Raw genomic sequence first — 24,366 nt, forward strand, 5'->3', positions numbered from 1 at the left:
CATCTGAATCACAGTCCCTGCTACAAACTCCTGATACTAATAGGCAAAATTGCATTAGGCTGAAAGCCCTGTAATTGATGGTCTTATGGGGCAGCTCTGAGTGAAATGCCCTTATCCTGGCTACCAGCCTTTGCCACACCAATTCACCCCTGCTGTAGCAGCATGTAGTGGCCACTGTGGTAGCAGAGACTTCTGTGGCTGCACCATTATCCATTGTGAAGTTTCCAGTTTTGCTTGAGGCACCTCCCCTAGCTGCCACTGATGCTTTCTTTTCTAGAAGTATTCTGGAATTCCCCTTAGCACTCCTAATAGGTAGCTTCTTGGCTACAACCACTGCCACTATCTCCCTTTTCCCATCTCTACCATCTGCTGGAACGTTCTTTCTTCCTCATGGTTCTTCCTCCTACAATCCCTGCTTAATGCTTTCTGGGCATAGGCCTTGGGCCAACAGCATTATAAGAAAGAGAGTACTTTTGAAAAGAGCTTGGCTCCTCCTGGGACTTTCTATACATGTCTGCTACATTCACAAGGGCTGCTCAAGTGAAGAGCCTCTCAGGGCTTCCTGTGCCTATCTGCTACAAATCTTTATTGAATGAATGAATCAATGAATACATACATACATACATACATACATATATACACACACACACACACACACACACACACACACACACACATATATATATATATATGTATTACCATATTTGCCCAGCCTAGGGAGAGATGGGGAATAGGATAAAAAATTATACCTAAAATCAATCAGTCAATATTTATTAAGTGCCTACTATGTGTCAAGAACTGTGTTGAGTGCTGGGGATACACAAAGAGGCAAAAGACAGTCCCTGCCCTCAAGAAGCTTACAATCCAATGGGGGAAAGCACATGCAAACAAATATACAGGAAGCAAGCTTTATAGCTATAGCTATAGGATAAATAGGAAATAATTAACAGAGAGAAGGAGCTGAGATAAAGAGAAGTTGGGGAAGACTTGGAATAAAAGAATGGATTTTAATTGTGATTTAATGGAAGCCGAGGAGGTGAGTAGTCAGAGTGGAGGAGAGAGAGTTTTCCAGACTTGGAACCCCATGAATGAAACCTCAGACCTTCAACATTCCTTGCTTTTGATGTCAAAGTCTTTCTCATTCATGGGGCTAGGCATGTCCAAATCTGCCTTGTCTGTGTGCAGTGTGGATGATGAAAAATTCTCTTCTCGCATTCTTCCCTGGGCTCTGTGGAAAGTTCCCTTAATGGTTTGGCTTTTTACATAGATTAGTCAGTTTTCAAGTCAATAGGAAACCATTTCTGCTTGTCTTCAGTTCATTAGTTTTTGTGAGGGTTGTGGTTGTGGCTGGAGTGTTTAGAGGTGAGGAAAGAAGAGTGGAAAGGAGCGGGGAGGCACGATATTCAGCCGTCTTCAAGTTGTTCTGTGTAAGAGGGATCGTGCTTGTTCTTTTTGGCCCCAGAGGTAACGATGGGATACAAGTTGGGAGGCAAGGGGGGAGGGGTAGATTTCAGTATAAGAAAAGACTTCTGAGCCATCAGAGCTATCCAGGAATGGAGGTGCTGAGTTCCCTTTCACTGGAAAGGATCAAGCAGAGGCCAGATAGTCCTTTGCTGGGAACACCGAGGACAGAATTCTTGGCCAAGGTAAGGTTGGACCTGATGAGCTCCGAGGTTTCTTCCATCTCTGAAAACTGAGTGGTTCTTTCTCTTTCCATTCCCTCTTGCATTTTGTGTCTGTCACATCCTCGGATTGAGCAGCCATTCATATATGTATAACAACAATAATAGCAACTCATATCTATGTACTTTAAATCTTTAGAGCACTTTCCTTACGTTACTTTAACCAAGATAGGGCATGTGAAACTCTTCGCCAACCTCATAACAAAATACACAATTCTTCTGCAAGTGACATCACCCTCCCTCCCTTTTCAGTTAAGGAAACTGAAGCTTGAGGTGGTTAGCGATTTGTCCAAGGAGGTAAGTATTGGATCCAGGATGGGTATCACTCAGAAAAGGGCATTGGATTTGGAGTCAGAGAATCTGGGATTCAAAGTCCTCCTTTGATCCTTACTACCTATGTGATCTTGGGTAAATCACTTCTCCCTGGGCGTTGTTTTCCTTCCCTGTAAAGTGAGGCGTTTGGACCAGAGGACCTCTGAGGTCCCTTGGAGCCTTAAATCTGTGATCAAACCATTAATCTGTCTGACTCCAGGGCTAGCACATTTTCAACCAAACCTAACTGTCAAAGGATCAGATTTAAAGCTGGGAGGTCAATGAGTCCAACCCCCCATTTTACAGAACAGGAAACTGAGCCCCAGAGAGATTTCCCTCCAAATTTTCCTCAATAGTATCGCTTGCTGTGTATCTTCACTGTAGGCTGAAATTGACCCTCCCCAATCCCCTTGATCGACGAATTCAAAAAAATTTCATTTACTTTACGTGAGGCACCATGTTAGATGACTGATTGAATGTTAGTCAAGTTAAGCAGTAATTAAGTATCTACTAAAGGCCAAGCACTGTGCTAAACTCTGGGGATATAAAGAAAAACAAAAGATAATCTCTGCTCTAAAAGAAGGGAATGACATTTATAAAGTACCTACTGTGTGCCAGGTACTGGGTTATACACTTTTATTAATATTATCTCATTTGATTCTCACAACAACCCTTTGAGGTAAGTGCTGTTATTATCCCCATTTTACAGTTGAGGCAAACAGAGGTTACATGATTTACCCAGAGTCTCCTAGCTAATGAAGGTCTGAGGCTGGATTTGAACTCAGGTCTTCCTGAGTCCAGGCTCAGCGGCGGGTCCCCATACCACTCGCTGCCTCAAGGAGCTGACACTCTCTAGTTTCTGGAGGGGTATATGTTGCTTGTACTCTGTCCCCATACAGTTAGGGTGTCCCCCATCAGGGATTCTGGTCTCCCTTGAGTCTAGATTGAACTATTTGGGGCTCTGATTTCAACGCTAGTGAAACTGTTCCTTTGTCATTTATTGAATCTTTCTTCAGAGGCATTTAATAGCAGCTGATGCCAAAGTTCCTGGTTCATGCTTTAGTCACTTCCCGAATGTACCATTATCAGACTTCTGGCTGCCTTCACCCATTCATCTATCCAGATTGGCCTGCCAAAGCCTCATGGCCTATTTTAAGGGTTTTTCCTGCCTCTCTATTTGCATCAGTTACCCTTTCATTTGATCAACTTTCTTGGCTCTGGTTATCTGAAGAATGATAATTATTGTTTAATATCCTTCATTTTAATGATTCCCCAATTCCAGGCTGTCACATTTGCACGGATCCTGGGGTTCCAAGAGCTCATTTCTAATCAATCATCACATCCAGTTTCCCTGTCCTTGCATGACCCTCTCTACCCCTGCCAAATCTGGGCTAGTTTCCCCAGGCAGGGGGAGAGGCAGGTCATAATGCTTGCTTTCTAAGCCCAAATTATACTCCAGAATCCTGGGATCTTAGTGTAGGAAGAGAGCCTAGAACCAACCTCATTCATTCATTCATTCATTCATTCATTCATTCATTCACCCAGCCAACAAGCACTGTTTAAAGGATAGGCACACAAGCCTGCCAAGTGTTAGGTGCAGGAAGTACAAACCAAAACAGCCTCTAACCCTAAAGAACTTCTATTCTTCAGATCTGAAGTTAGGGCTTGGCTTTGCTACATTTCTGGAAGAAAAGTCTGGACTAGTTCTCTTGCTTTTTTTTTTGAGTATTAAACGTTATGTTATTCCAGGTTCTCAGTGACAGATTGGGGACCTGCAAGCTTTCAGTGCCCCCAAAGTAGCCTGATCCAGGGCAAAGTCTGATTGTCATCCCCTTCCCAACCACCGCCACCACCCCCAGCGAGGTGGCTGCCTGCATTTGGATTTCAGCAAGAGGAGACGCGATTCAGTAGATAACTCTTATCAACCGGCTGAAAAACTCTGTTGGTTCAGAGCAGCAGAATTGTAGGCTTCCCTTTGGCTTGGAATTCCTCCTTCTGCAGGCTGGGCGAGACACTGGAACTGAGGTCCTCTCCGTGTCTGAAATCTGAGCCAAACTGTCTCAGCTGGCCTTTGAGTTTCCTCCTTTCTCTGAAAATTGCTCAGGGCCTTTCTACCCCAGAACGAAGGCACCCCTAAGACTCAGAACTGGGTAGTGGGTAACAGTCTCTAGTTCACACCCTTCCCCTCATAGTACCCCTTCATGGGTCTCTTACCCATGTTCACACCCTCTTCGTGGGTGCTTGGAGTATTTGTCAGCCCCTAGCCCAATCTCATCCAGTCTGTCTCTCTATGCAAAGCTGGGCTGGACAAATGACCCATTATGACTTTTTCTGGATTTTCCCAGCAGAATTTGGTCTGGTATGTTTTCCAAGTCCGTTTGGAGTTTTGTGGAGGGTAGCGAGACTATAGAGCAGCTAAGTGGTGCAGTGGAGTCAGCCCTGGAATGAGATAGGCTCATCTTCATGAGTTCAAATCCAGCCATGCCTGGAGTCAGGAAGATTCATCTTCCTGGGTTCAAATCTGGCCTCAGACACTTACTAGCTATGTGACTCTGAGCAAGCCACATAACTATTTGCCTCAGTTTCCTCATCTGTCAAATGAATTAGAGAAGGAAATGGCAAACCACTCCAGAAGCTTTGCCAAGAAAAGTCCAAATAGGGCCAAAGAGTCAGACATGACTGAAAATGACTAAACAGCAAAGTACTGCTTCCTACACTCTGCCATCTTGACTCAAGGAGCTTACATTCAATAAACAATATGTACACAGAACCTCTCACATCATGCAGAAACCCCATCTGTAACCCTTCCCCCACGACATGTGAAGGCATGTTCACATAACAGTGGTGGTATTAGTGTGGCAATTTGTTGTACCCCAGTTTTACTGTCCTTTCAATATGTTTATTTCTATTGACTCCCCCTACTAGACTTCAGACTCCATTAGGGCAGGAACCTGATTTATCTTTGTATCTTCCCCATCTCGTAGGCAGATAGGCAACAAGCATTAATTAACCTTAATATGTGCCGGGCACTGTAATAAACGCTGAAGATACAAGTACAAACAAAAAGACAGAAAATCCCTTAAGTTCCAGCACAGCATATTGCAAAGAATGGAAACTTAAAATGGCAGATGAGCAAATGACCCTCCAGTCTCTGCTTGGATACTTTAGTGATGGGGGGCCTCCTTATGTCACAAGATGGCATAGTCCATTTTTTAAATAGTCTAATTTCTAGAAAATTCATCCTTATACTGAACTATTTTTACTCTATGGAGCTGTGCAAGTCTTTTTCCTTCATCCACATAACAATCTTTTAGCTACTTAGTGACAGATATTATGTTCCATAAATTTCAGCTAGTTGAAGGGACAGCTAATATGCCCCTTACATTTTCTGTCTTCCAGACTAAACACAAAAATTATTTCTACCATATATTATATGACATGAATTTGGATGCTTTACCATCCTACTCATCCTCCAAATATGCCAGTTTCCCAAAGTCTAAAACATGCCTAAAAAGTGTCAAGAGAAATTGTACCCACCATTTTAGATGTTTTCTGACCAGGACAAAAGCACAATTGAATGATCAGGTTGCCCTGTACTTTGTGCTTCTATTAATATAGCCTGTCAAATCTACTCTTTTTTGGGGGGGGCACCTAGGCTTCACTATTGCCTCTATTTAGCTTGCTAGCAATTAAAACAGGCTTTCCCTCCATGAACTATCAAGCCACACTCATCTTGATCTTATGCAATTGATTTTTTGAACCTAAATGGGGGATTTTACATTTATTCCACATGGTTATTATAGAAAGGTTGGTGAGAAAGACAGGTGCCTCTTTAGATACCGAAGTAAAGGAAGAAATGGTGGGGAATGAAGTCAAAGGGGTGGTAAAATTTAGGAGAAGTTGTCAGATCAAGAGAAGGAGAGAAGAGGGAGTTCTTGGTGAATAGTTTCATTTTTTTTAAGTTTTAGTCAAGGATCTCAGTTAAGGACTTAAGGGAGAAGATACTGTTGGGAGTTTGAGGAGAAAAGAGGTTTGGAACAATCCCTGTGGAGAACAGGCTAGAGAATCAGTTGAGAAGAGCAAAAAGGATTGCCTTTCTGAAGTTAAGACTGGATAACATAAATTTGTGGTGGACACAGGCAGCACAGGTGTGAGACTTTCTCCATCTCTGTTCAGCAACACATGAGTAGGAGCAGGGGAGGCTGACGGTAACCCTAGGTTCAGATCTGGCAAGACATGAGAGGCGATAAGACAAGGGGACAAGGGAAGTGAGAGTAAAGAACAGGTGTGGCATTGGACTGATTATAAGGGTATAAGATCATGAAGGAAGTAGAGTTCAGCATGTCTGTTGGCTTAGAAAAATACAGATGCTTGGAGAGATTACAGGCCACCGAGAGAAAGAAGATTAGTTTCAGGAGGAGTAAAGAATAGAGAGAGATGGAATGATGGGAGGTTATGACACAATAAAGGAATTTCAGAGTTACTGATTTTAGAAGTTGAGCATTTGTAGGGGATAACAAGACCAAGGTCTGGCCAACATCTTCATGTGTAGCTGAGGTGGAATAATAGGTCATGGGAGAGGAGTAGCCTGAGGAATTGGGAAATTAAAGGATTGGAGGGAACATCGACATTGGTAGAAGTCTCCCAGCTTGTATGAGGGCAGGAATTGGGGCATAGAGGTATTCTGAGCGTATTGAGAAAGGAGAAAGCCAGTGGATAACAGCCACCAGGAGCTGGATCTGGTGATCAATCTGGCTAGAGTGAAAGATTACTACTAAGCGATGTCAACAGTGGATGAATCTGGAAGTAGCAATAGGGAACAAGGAGTCTTCCAAGTCCACTCCAATTCAGAGGTATGAGAAAAGAGGCAACCAGTGCTAGAAAAGCAGGGCTGGAATGTAGTGTCATCTGCAAGGAGTCAGGTCTTCTTGAGAGATGGAAAGAATGATAGAGGAAGCAGTATAAAATGATGGGAAGTGTGTTCATTCTAGAGCAGGAATTCCAGAAGGTGCAATGGTAAGGGGTGAGGAGAGGAGCGAAACATTAAGGGGAACATATGTTGAAGTCAATGGGTATGGGAGAGAGGACAGAGTATTGTGCGAGGTAGTTTTTACGGTCTGGAATTCAGGATCAAAAGTATGAGGAAAGAATTAGGAAGTGAGAGGCTGTTAACCATTGGGGAGTGACTTTAAATAGCAGCAGCATTCTGGGCCAGGCAGATACATGGTGTGGTTTGGCTGAGATTATTATACCTTCATCAGCAGGATTGGTATTAACCTTCTGGGCTGAGTGAGCTGGTGGCATCCCTAAGGAAGAGAGGTTATCTATTAAGTCTGACCCCTGGAGACAGTTCCATTTACCCTAGGCCTCCCCCAGCCCAGAATTGGGTTTGCAGGCCAGTGAACCCAAAGACACCTGCTCCCACATGGAAGACGGGAAGATTGAGTATACAAAAGTCAAAGCAGGTCACTGCAGAAGTGCCCAGATTATCAGCCAATGATCAGACTGATACATGAAACCCTGGAGATAATGGGAGAGAATGCCAGTCATGCAGATTGATGGTTGATGCCTGTTGGCCCGGAGCCAGTGGAGGCTTTGGGAAATGCTAGCACCTAATATTAGAGTGCATATAAAATCACCGTGTGGTGAGGTTTAAAGATATATAACCCATCTAATGAGCAGAGTTTTATGCGTGGGGTAAGTCCCACCTGTAAAGCTAATGAACAGAGCAAAACTGAAGGGTTGGGGTAGAAATGATAAGAGATCTGAGTCAGAGCTGATATTCAAAATGATGCTATGAGTCTGGAGGACTTTAGAGCAATGAGAAAAGTGGAAATTCAGGGTCAGTAGTAAAGAATAGCACCAGAGAAGTCTACCCCACCATGGCTGGCCATGTCCCTAGGGATGGATAAGCCTTGAGGAGTAACCATAGTGCTATACAGCTCAGAAAACAGTTAAAGAGCCTATGAGAGTCCCATAGGACTGAAGACCAACCTTGATAAAGTCAAAAATGCTCATCACCAGGTTGGCCTCAGGATGATGGATCTTCATGTTGCTGAGACATATGAACTCTGTCTGTGGGTAGACTAGCCACGTTGATGAAAGCGCAGATCTTGGAGGTATAGAAACCACACGTGTGTGTGTGTGTGTGTGTGTGTGTGGGTGTGGGTGTGTATACATATATATGTGTGTATCCATAGTTGTTTTGTTGTTCAACAGTTTCATTTGCGTCCAACTCTTTGTGACCCCATTTGGGGTTTTCTTGGCAAAGATACTGGAATGGTTTGCCATTTCCTTCTCCAGCTCATTTTTTACAGATGAGGAAACTGAAGGAAACCGGGTTAAGAGACTTACCCAGGATCACAGAATACTTCTGGATGTAGAGATTGGATAACACCAATAGAAGCAGCAAGCGTTTATTGACTAACTGGCTATGTACCTGGTAGTGTGCTAAACTCTGGGGATATAAAGAAAGACAAAATAACAAAAACAAAACAAAACAAAAAAAGTCCCAGCTTTCAAGTCTAGTGGGGGAGAAAACATGCAAACAACTAGGTACATACAAATGTGTAGCATAAATGAGAGGTAACAATAATAATAATAATAGCTCATATTTAGAAAACATGCAAACAACTAGGTACATACAAATGTGTAGCATAAATGAGAGGTAACAATAATAATAATAATAATAGCTTACCATGTGCCAGGCACTGTGCTAAGTACTATACCGTGATCATTTCAGATAATCACAGAGAGAAGCCCCCAGCAGTGGGTGTTGGTGGCAGGAGAGACCAGGAAGGTCATCCTTCAGAAAATAGGACTTTAGCTGCAACTTGAAGGAAGCCAGGGAAGCCAAGTAGCAGAGGTGAAGAGGGAGGGCATTCCTGGCATGGGCAACAATCAGTACAAAGATGTAGAGTCTGGAGATAGAGCGTCAGGTTCGAGGAACAGCAAAAAGGTCAGTGTTGCTAGACTATTGAGTATCTTGAGGGGCATAAAATGTAAGACTGGAAAGGTAAGATGGCAGCCAAGTTGTGGAAGGCTTTACAAGCCAAAAAGAGAAATGACTGGGGGAGAAGATGGCACCTGAGGGGGTTTTTTGAAGGATGGGTCAGGATTTAGATAAAGTAGAGAGGAAAGAGGAGAGCATTGTAGATGTGGGAAACAGCACGAATGAAAGCAGGGAAGCAGGAATGAGCATGGTGGCTTTCAAGAAGTAGCTTGTCCAGAGTAGAGAGCAATAAGATCATAGGTCTTGGGATTTTTGTCCCATGATCTCCATCTCTGATTCTGTCTGGATCTGGCCGTTCTCTCTGACCAGCCTCTGATTCATTCTTAGACCTTCTTGAGAACCATTTGGAAGGCCATCCAATAAACTGTTCTGAATACTGAAATGTGCCCTGGAGAAGATGCAAGGTTGAGGTGCACCATGGTTCAGTCCCTGAGGGCAGGGACTGTTTGAATACCTGGCTCAGTTTTTGCCACAAAGTGAGCATTTGATCAATATCTGTTGAATCGATCCAAGCTACTTGCCCTCATGGAGCTTCCATTGAACAGTCACTGTTTCGCTGCTTGATTAGGTTCAGTAAATTTTCCTCCCAGGGTCTAAAGAACCTTAAGACCTTGCAGGAGTTCCAGAAGGCAGCTCTGTGGCCGAGCACATCACAAGCCTGAGTCCTAACACAATATTCTAAACCAGTTTTAAAGACAGCTCCATTTTGAAGGAGGACTTGACTCTGATGAATTTGAATGTGTCAGGATCCAGCTTGGGGGGAAGGGGCAGGTGGAGCCGAGTAATATCAAGCAGGTATTGGAAAGAGCCTTGAGTCAATTGACCTGAATTCAAATCCTGGCTCTGAGGTTTATTAGCTATGTGGTATTGGACAAGTCATTAAATCTCTCTAGGCTTAAGATTTGTCTTCTATAAAATGAAGGATTTGGAAGAGATATTCCCTATGGTCTCTTGTAGTTCCAGGTCTGGAATCCTATACAAGGAAGGTATCCTGAGCAGTATGGGAGTGGTGAGGTGGTCTTGTCTCCAAGACCATCTCCAAGGATGGAAAAATCCAGAGGCGGGGATCTGAAGTCCGAAACAGGGAAGCCTCAGAGAAGTTTCTAGCAGGGCTTCTTAAATACCAAAAAGTACAGCTCACCCGGTGTCCTAGCTCCTGACATCTGCCTTTATTCCTACATCGCCCACACTGGTCCATTTTATAGTGTCCTCTCCATGAGACGCTGCTGAGTTTATGTGGAACAGAGTTTATACTGATCAGTGTGGACTCAGGGAGGTGTAAAAGGAACTTCAGCTTTTTGGAAGGTCACAGCCAGGAGGTTGCTAGGTTTGGGGCATTGGCACTGACCCCTCCTGAAAGTCTCCCTCACCTCTTTGTCGCTCTTGTGAGGCAACTCTGTAACCCACCATGAAATTCCAGTCATAGTCAGTCATAGCTCAGGCACCTGTCTGAAAATGTCATCTGCTTTCTCTTGACTATTTCTGTTACATATTAGGAAAGGATGTGGAGCTAGAGGGGCTGCTATTTAAAGATCATAGGATTTAGAGTTGGAAAGGACTGTAGAAGTTAACTTGTTCGACTCTCACTTTACAAAGAGGATAATTCAAGGCCCAGAGAGGGGGAGTGAGAGGTCGAGTGGAGTAGGGAAAAGAGTTCCAGACTCTTAAGTTTGGATTTGAGCTCTGCCTCTCTAGGAGGCAAATGCCCTTGGGTAAGTCTCTGCCTTACTTTGAGTCTCAGTTTCTTCATCTGTAAAATGGGGCTGATACTTATACTATTTTGAAGTTGTTGTGAGGAAAGCCCCCTGTAAACTGTAAAATCATATATAAATGTAGACTATTACACTATGCTGGTGATTCTCAAACTTTTTTTAAACTCAGGACCCCTTTATATTGTTAAAAATTATTGAGGATCTACTCCCCAAAGATCTTTTGTTTATATGTATTATGTCTATTGATGTTTATTAAAAATTAAAACTTATTTGTATTATAATGAAAATAGTTTTGACCTCACAGACCCACTGAAAGGTTCTTGGGGACCCTCAAAGCTCCCCAGACCACACTTTGAGAAATGCTGCCATATACTACATTAAGCTTCAAATCAATATTCTGTCCAAATATTGAAGTCCTTGCTATTTAAAAAAATAGAAGATAACCCAATGAGGTAGGTTTCACAGCTATGACTAGGGGAGAATTCTTAGCCAAAAAAGGGAGAGGGGTATCACAAAATTTAAAATGGATAATTTTGATTACATGGCAGTGAAAAGCTTTTTCATAAACAAAGTCAATGCACCTAGGACAAGAAGAGAAGTTATAGATGTGGAAATTTTTTTGATATCAAATATCTTTGACAAAGATCTGGTATCTAAGATATATTGGGAACTAATATAAATAATAAATGAAATCAAGAGTTTGATTCAGAAAACTTGTCACCATAAGTAAGTAAAGGGTTTGTCACCAAGGGAACTCTGATCTAACCAAAGAAGGCCTGTCAAACAAGGGAAGTTAGACCTCTTCCACTTCTTAGATGCAATAAATCTGAGAACAAAGACTCTGAGAGAATCAAAGAAAAAAAGTCTTCTGCCAATCCTAAAAAGTCACTGCTCCTGCTTCAAAGAACATTGTAACAATCCAGGTTAAAAGAATCTTATAAGACGAAGCTGAGCCACAGATGGGAGGTAGTGGAGATTGCAGTTAACCATGGAGAGCACTGTCAGTCCAGTAGATTGATCCATCCCTCAAAGACACTGTGCCTTGAGAAAACACCAGAAGCCAAGCTGTATGGCAAATCCAAGCTGAGCAGCAGCAGTAGCCCAGTGGTTAGGCAAGCTGCCCCCTCACTGTGTAGAAGTAGCAGTGCCAGTGGCAGGGGATTTGCTTGGTCCAGACCACCTGCAACAGAGCTTGGTGAAGATACAGCTCAACATTTGAGTACCTGTTTGGGCAATCCAGCAACAGATTGGCCCATCTGGCAGAGATACCACAAGTCCAGTTGAGCTACTTATTCAGTAGAATTATGTAAATATATATGTGTATGTGTGTATGTATATATGTGTGTGTGTGTGTGTGTATATGTTCTTGGAGAAGTAGTCCCAAATATATGTCTATATCTATATATTTATCCATATCTATGTCTATCCATATCTATTTATACTTATAGATTTTTCTATATCTGAAGATCTATCTATATCAAAATCTATAAGAGATATCAGGCAGATAACTCCTCACATTACAAGATTTTAGGGTAGAAAGGGACCTTAAAGATTATCCGGTAGAATGTAAGCTCTTCGAGGGCAAGGACTGTTTTGTTTTTGTCTTTGTGTCTCCAGCTCCTGGCCCAGTGCCCAGCACATAGTGACCTTGTGATACAGGTTTGTTGGACTGAATTGATTTCAGTTGTCAATTTCAATCCCCTTATTTTATAGATGAGCAAACTTAAGCCCAGAGAGGGGAAAGTGATTTGCCCAGGGTCCCACAGTAAGCCAGTGGCAAAGAAATTATAAACTCCTTAAGGGTAGGGATCATCTTTTGCCTCTTTTAGTACCCTCAGTACTTAGCATAGCCCCTGGAACACAATGGTTGTTGTTCTTCATTCTGGAAAAGGACGAAAGTGACAAAACTATATTGGGGTCAAGGTGACTGTGTGTGATCAGACCAATATGAACTCGGAAGGTTCTACCACAGATTGGGCACAAATAATCCATATGAACATTTGGAGTGGAGATGGCTCTGAATTTGCTCATCTCACATTTCTTTTGAGCTACTGTGATTCTGCCTCGATCATAGAGCACAGAGCTTTCTTTGATACAGGCATACCATGCTGGGCAGTCCTGTGCCATTATCTCCCATGTCACACAATTGATTCCAAAGTTCTTCAGAGAAATCTTGAGAGTGTCCTTGTATTGTTTCTTCTGACCACCATGTGAATACTTACCTAGTATGAGTTCTCCATAGAATAGTCTTTTAGGCAAATCCACATTTGGCATTCAAACAACATGGCTAGTCCATCAGAGTGGTATTCTCTATAGTAGAATACTGAGATCCTTCCTTGGTCTGACTGCCAAGCATTCAAACTGGAACATAATAAGCACTTATTAAATATTGATTGATTGATTGACTGGATTCAAACTCACATCCTTTGAAGTTAAATCCAGGGTTCTTTCCATAGCACAGAAAGAAGTTTCACATCTTAGTAAAGAGCCATTTTCTACCAGAGCACTGGGTCCCGGGAAAATCATGTCAGAGTGGAGAATAATTATCCTTTAAACATGACACATGTTTGATGAGGGAAAAGCTGCCTGTGCCTTGATTTTTCTCTTCTTTGTTCTCAGTTATGGATGGCCAGTTGGGTGTAAATCCTACATCTGTTTTTGCCCACACACTATCCATGAACGTGACATCTCAAAAGAGTTTGGTGCATAGCCAAAGTCACATTTTGACCTTGAACTCCAGTGGAAATTTCCCACAATCCCTAACTGTAGTTCCTGGTCAGTGGAGCCTCCTGAGAGATTCTCCTGGATGGGGTCTTTGGCCAGTAACTGAAAGACATAAAGTCATTGTGGGGAGTGGGGGCAGGAGTGGGTATGTGGAAGAAGCAGCCCAATGATTGAAGAAAATTTACCATGCTTTTTAAAAGACTTGGTCTACAATTAATTGTATTTTTTAAATGAACTGCATTTGGTTTTGTGTATTGAATAATTAATTTATTTTATAATGTTCCCATAAATGGCTCTCTATATATGTATCTATGTCTAAATATAGATATAGATATGTGTATATGTATATGTATTTACATAGTCATATACATGATGATGTATATATGCATATATGGAGGGAAGAAGAGGGGAGAGAGGGTGGAAACTAGAAAAGGGGGAGGAGGGAGAGAGAGAGTGAGAGACAGATAGACAGAGAGAAAGAGAGAGAGAGAGAGAGAGAGAGAGAGAGAGAGAGAGAGAGAGAGACAGAGAGGGAGAGAGAGAGAGAGAGAGAGAGAGAGAGAGAGAGAGAGAGAGGAGGGAGAGAGAGAGAGAGAGAGAGAGAGAGAGAGAGGGAGGGAGAGAGAGAGAGAGAGAGAGAGAGAGAGAGAGGAGAGAGAGAGAGAGAGAGAGAGAGAGAGAGAGAGAGAGAGAGAGAGAGAGGAAGACAGGTAAAGCCAAGAACCCTGGGGATTAGCAATACCTCCCACACCACTAATCCTTCTTCCTTCCAAACCCCTCCATCATCTTCCAGGGGAGCAACCTTTGTAATGACGCAACCTATCAAATGCAGAGAAAAGAAAGCTCTTGATACCAAAGTCCTTGATTCTGTCAAACGCTTCGACATTAAAAGCAGATATGGTTTCACTGATGAGAATGACATTAAAGATGATGCATTAACAACTTTCCTGTTGCATCACCCTAAGGAATGAGTCTTTCCATCTGCCTTGCAACTGACCCCTCCTCTATGTGTTTGTTATCTCTCCCTATTACATGAGTTTCTTGAGAACAGGCACTAACTTTTCTATACTGTGAAGAGCATTGAGCAGAGTGCTTTAATGAATGTTTATATATGTACACTGCTGTTCATCTTTCGTTCTCCAACAACGTGTTGTGCACATATATAGATACCCAGATATATCTATGAAGATATAAATATTTGAACAGGGCCTGTGATTTCATCAGTGTCAGAAGACCCCTAGAGGACTATCATGTACTGCTATAGGTCTGCTCCTTCTCTATAATTTATAATCTTGGCAAGTTGCCTGAAAGGATAGTGATTTACCTGTAGCTACACAATTGGTATATAGTAGAATCAAAACTTGAACCTAGGTCTTCTTGATGCCAAATTCAGTTCCTTATTCATTATGCTATGATAACTCTAACACACACACACAACATTATTCTGGTTTTGTAATTAATTAGTGAGGCACATTGTGTTTCCCTGAGAGATCAAGACCCTCTTTTATCACAAAAACACAAAATCTCCTACCACCTCCTTTTACATTATGGATGGATGGAATTACTTGGGCTTCTGGGAGGTGGGGAAGTAGGATTTTCAGCTGGTTTCCATGGTAACAAATGTGTAGAAAGCCCACCGATGCCTTGAGCAGGTGGGGGCTGGGGAGGTACAGGAAGAGAAACTGAAAACAGTGGTGTTTATTAAGCAGCCAACACTCTAGAGAAAACCAGTGGATCATACCTATGGGAGCAATTCTACTCTTCACTATCTGATAAACCCCCACCCCCACCCCTGCCCAGACTTCATGGAGTCAGAGATCTTAGCATCCTAGCTCTAACACTCAAGAGATTTCAGAAGCCAGCTAGTCCAAACTACATTTTACAGATGAGAAAACTAAGGCCCATGGAGGTTAAATGACTTGCCCAAAATCGCAACAGAAAGTATGCATCAAAGGTAAACCCAGATCCACTAACTCTAGTGAGTTGTCTTTCCACCGCACCATATTGCCTTCAAGGATGAAAATGTTCTTAGACATCATTTATGCAGTCAACTAGCTGCTAGGTGGTGCCATACTGCACAGAGCAACCAGTCTGGAATCAGGAGGCTGAATTCAAGTTCCACCTCAGATATTTACTAGTTGCGTGACTCTGAGCTAATCACATAACCTCTGTTTGCCTCAGTTTCTACATCTGTAAAATTGGGATCATAATAGCACCTGCCTCGCAGTGTTATTGTGAGGATCAAATGAGATATTTGTAAGCACTTACTACAGTGCACAGTGCATAACACATACTATATAAATATTAATTATTATTGTCATTGTTATTATGCAGCTAATAGGTACCAATCATTGTGCTAATTGCTAGGGAAACAAACAGTTCCTGCTCTCAGAAGGAATTCAAAAAGGAAGAAACAACTTTTAAACAACTATGTACATAGAAGATAGACAGACAGATAGATGGATGATATGATAGATATGATATGTGAATAAAGATAGATAGATGGAAAGATGAGATATGTGGATAGAGATAGGTAGGTAGGTAGGTAGATAGATAGATAAATAGATAGATAGATAGATAGATAGATAGATAGATAGATAGATAGATAGATAGATAGATGGCTGGATAGAAAAATGGATGGATGGATGGATGAACGGGTGGATGGATGGATGGATGGATGGATGGATGGATGGATGGATGGATGGATGGATGGATAAATACATATATACATACATACACACACATAAATGAATGGATGGATGGGTGGGTAGATGGATGGGTAGATAGATAGAGAGATAGATAAGGAAGAGGAAGATCATCTCAAAGGGAAGGGACTAGCAGTGTGGGATGGTGTGTGTTGGGGAAGGATAGGGAAATGGCAAGATTTGCAGAAGACAAGATTTGATCTGAGTCTTGAAGGAAACTAGGAAAGTCAGGAGGTGGAGGAGGGAGGGAAGAACATACCAGGTACAGGACAGCCAGAGCAAAGGGACAGGGATGAGAGACAGGGTAATTGTGCAAGGGACATCAAAAAGCCCAGTGTCATTGGAGGTAAGTAAATTATAAGAAGACCATAAAGGTAGGGAGGGGTCAGGTTATGAGGCTTTACAAGGCAAATGGAGTCAGAAGACCTGGGTTCAAAACCAGCCTTAAACATTTACTGCTTGGACAAATAACTTTTACTCTCTGTGCCTCAGATTCTTCCTCTATAGAATAAGGAAAATGGAGTAGATGATTTCTGATGTCTCTTCCAGCTCCAAACCCATGGTCTTATTATCCTCTGATTATAAGCAGCAGGTCTGGGATTTGCACCCAGATTCTCTGACTCCCAACTCCAGTGTTCTTTATCTAATGGATCTTCATTACAGCCTTGTGAGGTAGGTGGTTGTTGTTGTTATTGTTGCTGAGTTGTTTTCAGTCATGTACAACTCTTCATGACCCCACTTGGGTTTTCTTGGCAGAGATCCTGGAGTAGTTTGCCATTTCCTTCTCCAGCTCATTGTGCAGATAAAGAAGCTGAGGCCAACAGGGTTAAGTGACTTGCCCAGGGTCACACAGCTAGGAAGTATCTGAGGCTGGTTTTGAACTCAAGAAGATGAGTCTTCCTGACTCCAGGCCCACCACTGTATCCACTGAAGCGTCACCCAGCTGCCCATGAGGTGGGTTACATAGGTACTATTATCCCTATTTTATAGGTACTCAGGTATTGCTTCTGGAGCTGAACAGCCTGGCCAGGGTCAACAGGACCCAGTGGGTCTCTTGATGATCTCGTCTGTCCATGTCCTATTCCCCCAGACCCCATCAAGATGTCTCCTCCTGCACATTGTCATCTGTCACTTTTTTTTAAACATGGGGAGCTGAAGGCATTTCAAGTCATCGCCAAGTCTCCAATGAATGATTAAGTAAACTGACCCAAGTAATGACATTACAGAGAAGACCAGCAGCCCTGATGAGAGGGGAGTGAGGGAACTGAAAGCAGATGTTTGGAGATGTCACTGAATACAATGGAAAAATTCTATTTCAGTCAGTTTGCTGTAGGTCTTTTGGTCCCAACACACTTCAGGATGAAGGGACCTCAGCCTTAGGATGTCAAAAAACTTTCTTTTCTGTTCTAAGCTGCCCACCCAGGCAGCATACATCTCAAACATGTCAACTGAGCTCAAAGCCCTTGTGATTATTGTACTAAAAACTTTTCCTAGAGATTTCACTGGTAGCTGGGTGGTACGGTGGAAAGAGCACCAGGCCTGGAGTCAGGAAGACTCATCTTTGTGAGTTCAGATCCCATCTCAGATGCTTTATTAGCTGTGTGACCCTGGGCAAGTCACTTAACCCTGCTTGCCTCAGTTTCCTCATCTGTCAAATGAGCTGGAGAAAGAAATGGCAAATCACTCCAGCATGTTTGCCAAGAAAATTCCAAATGGGGTGACAAAGAATACACAATTGAACAACAACAAAGGAATTTCACTAGTCAGTGTCATAGGAGCAGAGATTTCAAGAAGCTTAGAGGTCATCTGGTCCAACCCCTGCCTTTTACAGAAGAGGAAACTGAGGCTCAGAGAAAAGACAGGACCAGAGAATTATAGATTTAAAGCTGGAGAGGATCTTGGAGGGTGTCCCATTCACCCTCCCCCCTTGTTTTATAGACAAAGAGTTGAAAAGACTTAGGTTGTCTACCCCAAATTCTTCATTTTACAGATGTGGAAACCGAGGCACAGAGAAGGGAGACAATTTAGATACAACTTAGGAAGTGATAGAAGATGGATGTGAATCCTGGAACTCTGATTTCACATCTAGTACTCTTTCCTCATCCAACTATCATGGAAGACTTGGGAGGTAGGCTGGACAGGTCTTTTTATCCCCGCTTAATAGGTAATAACACTGAACATGGATTTAGAGAGGTGCTCAAGTTCCTATACTTGGTTGGTGAGCCTTACTCTGTTACTCATGACCCTCTCTGGGCCTCAGTTTCTACATCTGTAAAATGAGGTGGGTTGGGTTATATGATCTCTAAAGTACTTTCAAACTCAGTCTGTGATCCTGGGATTCAGAGTCACTTCTCTCTAGCCTCAGTTTCCTCCTCTAAGGGGGATGAACCAGAGGATCTTTAAGGACCCTATCAGCTCTGAATATATGATCCTATCATTTAAAGGTGCTTCACTCATCTGGGTCTCAGTTTTCACATCTGGGAAATGGATGGGAGAGTTGACCTAGATTCTTTTCTACCTCTAAATCCTTTGATAACTTGAACTCTCATCGTGCTCTCTGACTTGGCTTTAAATTTGGGTGGGCTGAGATAAGGGGTTGGGAAATGCCTGCAGATGACCTGTGCAGGCTTTGGAGAGGGTTGCATAAGTCCGAGGGCCGATGTTGCTTGCTTTCCCTTTCCAGGCTTGTGTAGGAGAATTGTGTGCAGAAGCGCTGGGCGCCTCACACTTCCAGACTTCCCTATCCAATTTCCTCTTATTCCATGTAACCCAGTAGTCTAACCTGTCACGACTTTTCAGGCACCTCTTTCCTAGAATATTGCAATAACCTTCTGGTTGGTCTTCTTACTTCAAGGTTCTCCCCAATCCAAGGCATCCTCCATTCAGCTGCCAAAGTGATCTTCCTAAAGCACAGCAGGACTAATTATTACCTACTACCTCCAGGATCCAATATAAACTTCTCCATCTGTCATTGAAAGCCCCACATAACCTGACCCCTTCCTCCCCTCTGCATTTCCAACATGACACTCCATCCCTCTCTGTGACTTTCATTTACTCTCCTCCATGCCTGGAAGGCTCTCCCTCCTTGTCTCTGCCTCCTAGCTTCCTTTAAGACTCAAACACAAATCCTATCTTCTGCCCAAGGCATTTCTCCATTTCCCCCACTCTCCCCTTCCTTCTGGGGTTACCTCCCATTGACACTGCATCTCTCCTATAAGCACATAGTTCTTTTTGCCACTCCACCATTTTGCCATAGTTCAATGGAAGCTCTTTGAAAGCAAGGATTTATTTTTTGGCTTTTCTGGTATCCCTTAGAACATGGGGTTTCAATCCTGGCTCTTCTGCTGTGAGTAAAATGAAAGCATTGGACTAGGTTGCAACTCAGGGCTCTTCCAGGTCCTATGACCTAAGTCAGGAGGTCTTCAGTGTGTGGGTAGCAGGGATGGTGGCTGCCTTCCTAGTGGATGACAAAAGCCAACTAAAACCACTTGGAGTCTTTGAGGACAGATAGGGAGTTTCACCGTAGTGTGTAAGCTGGGTCAAATAATATAACTAACGTAATGCACCAGAACAAATTTGCCTCTCAAAAGGAATCTCTTAAGACCTTAAGAGAATTATCTTTATTCAGCAATGCTCTGATAATAATTAACTGTAAAGGGATAGGGACTGAAACTGTAATTTCCATAGTATAGGGAATTCTCAGGCAATGAAAGGACTTATGTATGAGAAGTGATACAGAAGGTGTCACTCAGAAAATGTATGATTTGGCCAAGAGATGGGCCAGTCATATGGCAAGACAGATGAAACACATATAAGCAAGCACCTACTTGGTTTGGGCAGCTAAGTGGTGCCATAGTGCATAGAGCACTGGACCTGGAGTCAGGAAGACTTACCTTCCTGAGTTCAAATACAGCCTCAGACACTTACTAGCTGTGTGACTCTGGGCAAGTCACTTATCCCTTTTGGCCTCAGTTTTCTCATCTGTCAAATGAGCTGATCTTTGCCAAGAAGACCTCAAATGTGTTCACAAAGAGTCCAACACAATGAAATGATTAAACAAAACAACAAAACTAGGTTCCAAGCACCATGATAAATACTGGGAATATAAATACAAGCAAGCCCTTGTCCTTAAGGTGTTTATGTTTCAATGGGGGAAAACAACACTCAAGAGGAGTTAGAAAGCTGGGCAAAACCTGGCTCAAGGAGAAATGGGGAGGAGGCTTGAGCTCCAGCAAGATCAGACAAGAGCTGACTTGTGGGAGCCAAGACGTTCAGAGGGCGATTGGATAAAAACAGATGGACCAAGAAAATGCTTACCTGTTAGCTACAGAATATTAAAGATCTTACGGGGGGGTATAGATCTCCAGTCTATCCATTACATACTTTGTGGAAGATTTACAAGAAGACAGACCAAAATTACTCAGGATGAGATAGGATGGGTGGATTGCATGCACCATTGGAGACACCACCTGCATCAGTGAAATCACAGATCCCTCAAAGCATCCAAAACTCTCAATAGCTCCCCATTATCTATTAAATAAAACTCAAGCACTTTCTTTAAAAAAAAAACAACACAATTTTTGTATTTTTTCACTGATGTTTGTTAGACCATTGATAGAGTCTCAGATATTTACTGTGTGACCCTGAGCGAGTCACTGTGCCTCATTCAGCCTCAGTTTCCTCCTCTGTAAAATGGGGATAATAATAGCACTTACTTCATGAAGTTAGTGGGCTGTTTAAATGAGGTAACATCTATCAAAGACTTTGCAAACATTAAAGCCCTATGTAAACACTGGCTACTATTGTGTTATTAGGTCACCTTTGTTTCCGAGTATCTCTTCCCTCTGCTATTGAGACATCCCTTGTATCATAGAATTTTTTAAAAGGAAGGAAGGAAGAAGGAAGAAAGGAAGAAAGAAGGGAGGGAAGGAAGAAAGAAAGAAAGAAAGAAAGAAAGAAAGAAAGAAAGAAAGAAAGAAAGAAAGAGAGAGAGAGAGAGAGAGAGAGAGAGAGAGAGAGAGAGAGAGAAAGAAAGAAAGAAAGAAAGAAAGAAAGAAAGAAAGAAGAAGAAAAGAAAGAAAGAAAGAAAGAAAGAAAGAAAGAAAGAAAGAAAGAAAGAAGAAGGAAGGAAGGAAGAAGAAAGGGGGGAGGGAGGGAAGGAAGAAAGGAAGGAAGGAAGGAAGGAAGGAAGGAAGGAAGGAAGGAAGGAAGGAAGGAAGGAAGGAAGAAGGGAGGGAGGAAGGAAGGAAGGAAGGAAGGAAGGAAGAAGAGAGGAGAAAGCAGCTCGAGGTCCAGCCTGGTTAGCCCATCAAATACTCTTATTTAGAGTTTGCCTTCCAGGCTCATAGGATTATAGGATTATGTCTTTAGAGAAGGAAAGGACCTCAGAAGCCCTCTAATCCAATCCCTCCATTTTACAGATGATGAAACTGAGGCTGAGAGAACCACAAATGGCTTTTAAAATTTACTTATTTAGGAGGCAGCTAGCTAGAGAACTGGGCTTGGAGTCAAGAAGGTCTGAGTTCAAATCTGGCCTCAGATTCTAGCTGTATGACCCTGGACAAGTCACTTAACTTCTGTCTGCCTCAGTGTCCTCAATTGTAAATAGGGGATAATAATAATAATAGCCCCTACCTCCCAGGGTGGTTATGAGAATCAAATGAGATGATATTTGTAAAATGCTTTGCAAACTTTACAATGCTGTGTAAGTGGTAGTTATTATTATCATTAATTATTCATGCTAATGGAGAGGGTAAATGATATGGATAATTTTTCAATGGTATTTCATTGGAATGTAGTAATAAAAATAGATTCTGTCCTGTCCACCCATTCACTTCAACACACACATGCACACACACACACACACACACACACACACACACACACACACACACACCCATCTTGGTGGCTTAGCCCACAATCTCAGTGGGCAGTGGTAGATAGGAGGCTCTGATTGACTTGCTGACCTTCATCAGCAAACTACCACTAGGTCGGTAGTAGTAGTTATGGCCTTCTGGTCCAAACAACAAAGCTTTTCCCACAGGTCTGGTTAACTGAGAGAGAAATTAGCATGCTTTTTTCATTTAAATCTCTCCTTGTAAAGAAGAATGGAGCTCTTTTCTAAAGATCAGCAAATATTTAATATTAATATAATTTAATATTTAACCAATAATTTTAAATTAATAATTTCATAATTAATATTTACATTAAATTTAACACATTGAATTATTTAATAATGAATTATTTGATAGATTAAGTTTTGCACATAAATACAGAGTGCCCCAACAGTCTTTGTGCAATTTTAAACTTTAATCGCTTAATATCTTAATATTAGCTTTAATATCTTAAAATTACATCCAGTCTTCTGAGACACCCTGTGTAGATTATATTTTTATGGTTAACTTTTGGGAATAAAGTTTAAATAAACACATAAGTATAACTAAGTACTTTCCTCATGAATCTTTAACCAAAAAAGAAAAATCAATGCTTAGTAAAACCTGTTTTTTCTCAAACTCAAGTTGACTGTTTCTTAGTATTTATATTAAACATTTAGCTCTCTCTGTGTCTCTCTGTGTCTCTGTTCAAAGGACAAGGCTGTTCTAATAACCTTTAGTTAGAATCTCAATCTGCCTCTCTGTAACTTTCACCTCTTATTTCTAGATCTTCTCTCTGGAGCCAACCAAAATAAATCTAAGTATAGGTATGTGGACCTACCGCACTCCGCTCTAACACAAAAAACCTGGACTTCTCCACTGAATCAATCGATCACCTCCAGCCCAAATTGGTGTAATTAATAAAATGCTCTATCCCCTGATGCTTTTATCAAATGAGAAGGACTCTTTGATTGAGTTATAGAATCAATCAATCACAGATATAAATAAGTGTGACCAATTCCTAGCCACCTCTGTTGAATCATTCAATCAATGGCAGGTGCAAAAAAGAAAAATATCCTTAATTTAAAAGGAATGAAATGCTTCAAGTCATTAGATGAATGAAATGATGCTACACACAGGAAATATGTATCAGGCGTGCTTAAAGATGACCGGAGGGCTTTCGATAAGCCACTTTGGAATCCAGTATTCCAATAACAGGTCAGCCTAGTTGTGGAGAAGCTCCAGCAAGTCTTTGAGAGGAAATCATGTGAGGGCAGGAAGAAAAGAGAGAATCTCTGTTTCTCCCCCTGCCACTCCACAACCCTATGCTGCTGTCCTTCTGACCAGATTTCAAAAGGTCAGAACATTTGAATTTCCCACTGGCAACTCTGAAATGTCTCTGCGTGTCCCTGAAATGCTGACAGTATGTATCGGGAGGCAAGGACAACTCAGACACACCAAAGAATAACAGCTTCAAGATTTCAGAAAGACTCCCTCAGAGTCCAGCAAAGAGCTATATATTTCAGGGAAATTTCATGAAGATTCCAGGAAGGGGAAAAAAAAATTTCCATCCATCCAGGAACTATGAATTATCACTTTGCCACATACTTGAGCCCACTCTCCCCTTGACTCTGAAAGAGCTTGCAAAAGAAGGTTTCCTAGATTTTTGGGGGGAATTATTGTTGTACTTTGGTCCTTGCAAAACCCTCTCTGTAAATTTTTTTTTTATAAAAATGAAGTGATATTAATGGGCCCATTTATATTGGAGATATGTCAACTGGTTAAATGATGTTGGGGAATGCACTGAATAGGGACTTCAATAAATCATTCAAGAAACATTTTTTAAGCACCTACTGTGTGCCAGGCACTATGCTAAGTCCTGAGGATTCAGAAAGGGGCAAAAGACAGTCCTTGCCCTCAAGGAGCTTACAATCTAATTGGGGAGACAACATGTAAACAAGTTGTGAAGAATAGCGCTAGAACCCATAACCTCACAGGGTTATCCTTTAAAAAATCCACCAATTCAAGTAAGTAAAAGGTAGAGTGATCCCAGAGGGGGTGCTACACATGTATACTCTCTCTTCCGCAGGACAGCTCTTAAAATAGTTGAAGACAGCCATCACGTGTTCCCTCACTCCTTCCAAGTCTCCACATTAAACATACCAATTTCTTAAACTAATTTTCATATACCATTGTCCTTATCCTTGCCCCCATCTTCTCAACTCACTCTGGCTTATTCAGGTCCTTCCTAAAATGCCATGTCCAGAACTATACACTATTTTTCAGAGGGGGCATGACCAGAGCAGACCATTTCCCTTGTTCTCTACACTAAACTTTTCAAAATAA

General features: G+C 42.0%; 1 protein-coding gene across 5 annotated transcripts in view; it reads left to right on the forward strand.

The window, feature by feature from the left end:
* The window catches only part of LOC110221757 (death domain-containing protein CRADD), a 391,384-nt gene that overhangs the window by 324,683 nt on the left and 42,335 nt on the right, over nucleotides 1-24,366 (forward strand). The window contains exon 8 of one of the 5 annotated variants that reach the window (XR_013482906.1): nucleotides 16,697-21,133. The exons of the other annotated variants lie outside the window; for them this stretch is intronic. The gene's annotated coding sequence lies outside the window, so the exon portion shown is untranslated. Of the gene's footprint in view, nucleotides 1-16,696; nucleotides 21,134-24,366 lie in introns of those variants that run through there. 5 annotated transcript variants of the gene reach the window in all.

This window comes from Phascolarctos cinereus, unplaced genomic scaffold, assembly GCF_003287225.1.
Source record: "Phascolarctos cinereus isolate Bilbo 61053 unplaced genomic scaffold, phaCin_HiC Scaffold_1;HRSCAF=81, whole genome shotgun sequence".
NCBI lineage: Eukaryota > Metazoa > Chordata > Mammalia > Diprotodontia > Phascolarctidae > Phascolarctos > Phascolarctos cinereus.